Source organism: Anastrepha ludens, unplaced genomic scaffold, assembly GCF_028408465.1.
Source record: "Anastrepha ludens isolate Willacy unplaced genomic scaffold, idAnaLude1.1 ptg000170l, whole genome shotgun sequence".
NCBI lineage: Eukaryota > Metazoa > Arthropoda > Insecta > Diptera > Tephritidae > Anastrepha > Anastrepha ludens.
The window spans coordinates 10,001-16,781 of NW_026530130.1; the positions used below are offsets into that span (position 1 = coordinate 10,001).

Consider the following 6,781-nt stretch of genomic DNA (forward strand, 5'->3'; position numbering starts at 1 on the left):
TTCACAATGCGTTGTGTACATTGTCAGAAACACTCACGGTGAAGGCAAGTGAGATATATATGAAAGAAAATCAAATCGAATTTATATGAAATTATATTCGATTAAATGTATGAAAATAAAATTTACCACAATACATTCATATGATAAACTGAATAAATATATAAGAAAAACATTTGAAATATATTGAATTGTATTAAGTTAAATTTTGCCCATACATTTTTCACAATACGTTGTGTACATGGACAAACAAAAACACTCACGGTGAAGGCATGTGAAATATATGAAAGATAATCAAATCGAATTTATATGAAACTATATTCGATTAAATGTATGAAAGTAAAATTTAACAAAATTTTGCCCATACATTTTTCACAATGCGTTGTGTACATTGTCAGAAACACTCACGGTGAAGGCAAGTGAGATATATGAAAGAAAATCGAATCGAATTTATATGAAACTAAATTCGATTAAATGTATGAAAGTAAAATTTAACACAATACATTCATATGATAAACTGAATAAATATATAATAAAGACATTTCAAATATATGGAAAATATCATCATATATATAATTTAGTATTTTAATATATATTTAGTTAAGTTGATGGTATTATTGAAATATATAAAATGTAATTGAATTATATGAAATCAAACTGAAATGTATTGAATTGAATTTTTCCCATACATTTTTCACAATGTGTGGTGTGCATGGCAAAAAACACTCACGGTGAAGGCATGTGAATAATATGAAAATATCAACATTTAACTAACCAATGATATTGAAGCATATAAATCGAATCATAACTATATGAAACACGAATTTGAGTTATGTTAAACTGGTGATATTGTGGATTTATTCCTAGTTTTCCATACGTTAGTTTAAATAGAAACAATTTTCGAATATGTATACATATATGAAGAATTTATATTCTATACTAACATATTATGGAATGTAACTATTGATTGTTGCCTTGGCATATTGGTGTATTGTGAGATTTCATTCATAGTTTTCCATACGTTAGTTTAAATAGAAACAATTTTCGAATATATATACATATATGAAGAATTTATATTCTATACTAACATATTATGGAATGTAACTATTGATTGTTGCCTTGGCATATTGGTGTATTGTGAGATTTCATTCATAGTTTTCCATACGTTAGTTTAAATAGAAACAATTTTCGAATATATATACATATATGAAGAATTTATATTCTATACTAACATATTATGGAATGTAACTATTGACTGTTACCTTGGCATATTGGTGTATTGTGATTTTATTCATGGTTTTCCATACGTTAGTTTAAATAGAAACAATTTTCGAATATATATACATATATGAAGAATTTATATTCTATACTAACATATTATGGAATGTAACCTTGGCATATTGGTGTCATTGTATTTTATTCCTGGTATTCTATAGTTAGTTTAAATAGAAATAAATTTTTGAATTCAAAATTTTATATTCTATACTAGCATTACATAGAAATTATCCTCAACTGTTTGTTTCTTGTATACATACAGGAAATTAAACAGATGAAGAAAAAAAAAAACAAAACAAATAAAAATTATAAGAAAAATTAAATTTTAAATAAAAGAAAAAAGGAGAAATTTTTTCAATCATATATATATTTATGATTAAAAAATAGAATTATGGAATTATTAATTTCAATTCAGAGAGAAAAATTATGTAATATATGAAATTATTACATTAAAAATGCATTTGAAGAAAAAGTAAAATGTTATTAAAAATGATACATTTGAAAATTGGCAAATATTAAGAAGAAATATCGTTCTTATATTTTTATATAAAATATATATAGAGAACGAAAATTCTTTTTCATAAAAAACGGTTTTTGAATTCTGATAAGAAAAGCTAAAGGGGTCGGCGGGAGCGCACATTGAACGAAAGAAAATGAAAGAAAAACACAACAAAGAAGAAGACCAAATAAAATACAAATATTTTATACAAATAAAAGCACATTATTAATAAATAATAATAATAATAATAATAATAATGATGATGATGATGATGATGATGATGATGATGATGATGATACATAAATTGTGTTATTAAAATTACGTTCTATTGTATGTGCGTTTTCCCCTTTACTTTTTATATACACCGTAATTTATGAAATTTTCAAATATGAAAAGCAAAGAAAAATATATAAACAAATATATATATTATTCTGGTTGATCCTGCCAGTAGTTATATGCTTGTCTCAAAGATTAAGCCATGCATGTCTAAGTACAAACAAATTAAAAGTGAAACCGCAAAAGGCTCATTATATCAGTTATGGTTCCATAGATCGTTAACAGTTACTTGGATAACTGTGGTAATTCTAGAGCTAATACATGCAATATAAACACGGACCTTATGGAACGTGTGCTTTTATTAGACTAAAACCAAGCGATCATTTGATCGTTAAATTGGTTGAACTCTAGATAACTTGCAGATCGTATGGTCCCGTACCGACGACAGATCTTTCAAATGTCTGCCCTATCAACTTTTGATGGTAGTATCTAGGACTACCATGGTTGCAACGGGTAACGGGGAATCAGGGTTCGATTCCGGAGAGGGAGCCTGAGAAACGGCTACCACATCTAAGGAAGGCAGCAGGCGCGTAAATTACCCACTCCCAGTTCGGGGAGGTAGTGACGAAAAATAACAATACAGGACTCATATCCGAGGCCCTGTAATTGGAATGAGTACACTTTAAATCCTTTAACAAGGACCTATTGGAGGGCAAGTCTGGTGCCAGCAGCCGCGGTAATTCCAGCTCCAATAGCGTATATTAAAGTTGTTGCGGTTAAAACGTTCGTAGTTGAATTTGTGCTTCATACGGGTAGTACAACTATATATTGTGGTATGTACATTACCTTATGTATGTAAGCGTATTACCGGTGGAGTTCTTATATATAATTAATACAATGTATTTTTTATATATTCCTCCTATTTAAACCTACTTCAGTGCTCTTCATCGAGTGTTGTTGTGGGCCGGTACAATTACTTTGAACAAATTAGAGTGCTTAAAGCAGGCTCCAAATGCCTGAATATTTTGTGCATGGAATAATGAAATAAGACCTCTGTTCTACTTTCATTGGTTTTTAGATCAAGAGGTAATGATTAATAGAAGCAGTTTGGGGGCATTAGTATTACGACGCGAGAGGTGAAATTCTTGGACCGTCGTAAGACTAACTTAAGCGAAAGCATTTGCCAAAGATGTTTTCATTAATCAAGAACGAAAGTTAGAGGTTCGAAGGCGATCAGATACCGCCCTAGTTCTAACCATAAACGATGCCAGCTAGCAATTGGGTGTAGCTACTACTATGGCTCTCTCAGTCGCTTCCCGGGAAACCAAAGCTTTTGGGCTCCGGGGGAAGTATGGTTGCAAAGCTGAAACTTAAAGGAATTGACGGAAGGGCACCACCAGGAGTGGAGCCTGCGGCTTAATTTGACTCAACACGGGAAAACTTACCAGGTCCGAACATAAGCGTGTAAGACAGATTGATAGCTCTTTCTCGAATCTATGGGTGGTGGTGCATGGCCGTTCTTAGTTCGTGGAGTGATTTGTCTGGTTAATTCCGATAACGAACGAGACTCAAATATATTAAATAGATGCTTTCAGGATTATGATGTTGAAACTTATATAGCCTTCTTTCATGCGTACATCTTGAATGTACAAGTGTTTGAATGTGTTTATATAAGTGGAGTCGTACCTGTTGGTTTGTCCCATTATAAGGACACTAGCTTCTTAAATGGACAAATTGCGTCTAGCAGTAACGAGATTGAGCAATAACAGGTCTGTGATGCCCTTAGATGTCCTGGGCTGCACGCGCGCTACAATGAAAGTATCAACGTGTATTTCCTAGACCGAGAGGTCCGGGTAAACCGCTGAACCACTTTCATGCTTGGGATTGTGAACTGAAACTGTTCACATGAACTTGGAATTCCCAGTAAGTGCGAGTTATTAACTCGCATTGATTAAGTCCCTGCCCTTTGTACACACCGCCCGTCGCTACTACCGATTGAATTATTTAGTGAGGTCTCCGGACGTGATCACTGTGACGCCTCGTGTGTCACGGTTGTTTCGCAAAAGTTGACCGAACTTGATTATTTAGAGGAAGTAAAAGTCGTAACAAGGTTTCCGTAGGTGAACCTGCGGAAGGATCATTATTGTGTTCCATATCCGTAAGAAAAACAAACAATGCCAAAAAAAATAAAAACAAAAACAAACAAAAGAAAAAAAAAAAAAAAGAAAAAAAAGAAAAATTTATAATTATTTTGAATCCATATTCTTTTTATTCTTTTTCATTCAATTTGTTATCCATCAATTATATCATATTAAATATAATATGGATGGTACATTTTGTAATGTTTTTTCTTATTTTTTCTTTTAAAAACCTTTAAACATGAAAATAGAAAGTTGTACTTATTATTCATTTGATTGAATGATAAGTTAATTTGTTCACAATAACAAAAGTGGTATATATTTATTAATATATTTATATATACATAAAATGATTAAAAAAAATACAAAATAATCAAACATAATAAATACCACCACTGTATTATTGTTGAACTAAGACATTCGCAACTTAATAAAAATGTTTAGAGTTAAATATATTTGATATATATTATTGAAAGAAAATCAATTTATATATTATTATTATTATTATTTAATTTTACTCTTTCAATTAATATATGCAAAAAAAAATTGACATTTGTTATAAATAAAAATAAATAAAAAAATACTCTAAGCGGTGGATCACTTGGCTCATGGGTCGATGAAGAACGCAGCAAACTGTGCGTCATCGTGTGAACTGCAGGACACATGAACATCGACATTTTGAACGCATATCGCAGTCCATGCTGTTATGTACATTAAATTAAATTTTAAAGTACTGCTTGGACTACATATGGTTGAGGGTTGTAAGACTATGCTAAATAAGTTGCTTATTCTTTTATAAAAATAATTGAATTTAAGCAAATGTGTATATTATTGGATTTTAAATAATTCATAATATTAATAGCAAAAAAATAAAGATTATATAATGAATTTTTTATTTATTATATATATTCTTAAAAAAAAAAAAATCCTCTCAAATAAAATGAAATAAAAATTTTGAATCTAAGTATTCTCTTTAAAAAATTTTCATATTATTTATATATATATAAAATATTAATTTATATATGTAATTAAAGGAGGAATGTCTAGCATAAAAATTAATTTTTTTTTATTCTAGAATTGCCTCATTTTACATAATTATTATTTATAATATATATTTATATAAAAGGAAAAAAAGAAAAATAGAGATGAAAAGATGATATAATTATTTATTAAATTGTGTGAGAAGATAAAAAATATTTTAAAACAACCTCAACTCATATGGGATTACCCCCTGAATTTAAGCATATTAATGAGGGGAGGAAAAGAAACTAACAAGGATTTTCTTAGTAGCGGCGAGCGAAAAGAAAATAGTTCAGCACTAAGTCACTTTGTCTATATGTCAAATGTGAGATGCAGTGTATGGAATATCTTAATATCTAGTATGAGAAATTAACGATTTAAGTCCTTCTTAAATGAGGCCATTTACCCATAGAGGGTGCCAGGCCCGTATAACGTTAATGATTACTAGAAAGATATTTCCAAAGAGTCGTGTTGCTTGATAGTGCAGCACTAAGTGGGTGGTAAACTCCATCTAAAACTAAATATAACCATGAGACCGATAGTAAACAAGTACCGTGAGGGAAAGTTGAAAAGAACTCTGAATAGAGAGTTAAATAGTACGTGAAACTGCTTAGAGGTTAAGCCCGATGAACCTGAATATCCATTATGAAAAATTCATCATTAAATAATTAAAAATAATGTGCATTTTTTTCATATAAGGACATTGTAATCTATTAACATAATAAAGTATTTATCAAAAGATCATTGGTGATATTAAGTTTATTTAAATTAATTTGCTTTTTAAGCATATTAACATAGAATAAATACTAATGATTTGATAAAGTGTTGATAGATTTTATTATATATAATGCTAAAATTCATTTTTTGAATTTTACAAAAAATTTAATATCTATGATATTAATATTTATTTGTATGCATTTATATGATTAACAATGCGAAAGATTCAGGATACCTTCGGGACCCGTCTTGAAACACGGACCAAGGAGTCTAACATATGTGCAAGTCATTGAGTTATATTAAACTTAATGGCATAATTAACTTAACTTAAAAATATAATGGGATTAATTTTTAGTCTATTTTCTTAAATAGTCAATTAATTCAATCCCGGGGCGTTCCATATAGTTATGTATAATGATAATTTATTATTATTTATACCTCTAACTGGAGCGTACCTTGAGCATATATGCTGTGACCCGAAAGATGGTGAACTATACTTGATCAGGTTGAAGTCAGGGGAAACCCTGATGGAAGACCGAAACAGTTCTGACGTGCAAATCGATTGTCAGAATTGAGTATAGGGGCGAAAGACCAATCGAACCATCTAGTAGCTGGTTCCCTCCGAAGTTTCCCTCAGGATAGCTGGTGCATTTAAAAATTATATAAAATAATCTTATCTGGTAAAGCGAATGATTAGAGGCCTTAGGGTCGAAACGATTTTAACCTATTCTCAAACTTTAAATGGGTAAGAACCTCACCTTTCTTGATATGAAGGTTGAGGTTATGATATAATGTGCCCAGTGGGCCACTTTTGGTAAGCAGAACTGGCGCTGTGGGATGAACCAAACGTAATGTTACG

The 6,781-nt window shown here is 30.3% G+C and overlaps 2 non-coding genes across 2 annotated transcripts; both read left to right on the forward strand.

The window, feature by feature from the left end:
- The first annotated feature begins 2,199 nt into the window (after positions 1–2,199).
- Positions 2,200–4,190, forward strand: LOC128871436 (small subunit ribosomal RNA). Its single transcript, XR_008455978.1, has one exon. It is a non-coding gene; the product is annotated as a small subunit ribosomal RNA (ribosomal RNA).
- Positions 4,191–4,766: 576 nt separating this feature from the next.
- LOC128871434 (5.8S ribosomal RNA) lies at positions 4,767–4,947 on the forward strand. The gene has a single exon (XR_008455976.1). It is a non-coding gene; the product is annotated as a 5.8S ribosomal RNA (ribosomal RNA).
- The last annotated feature ends 1,834 nt before the right edge of the window (positions 4,948–6,781 follow it).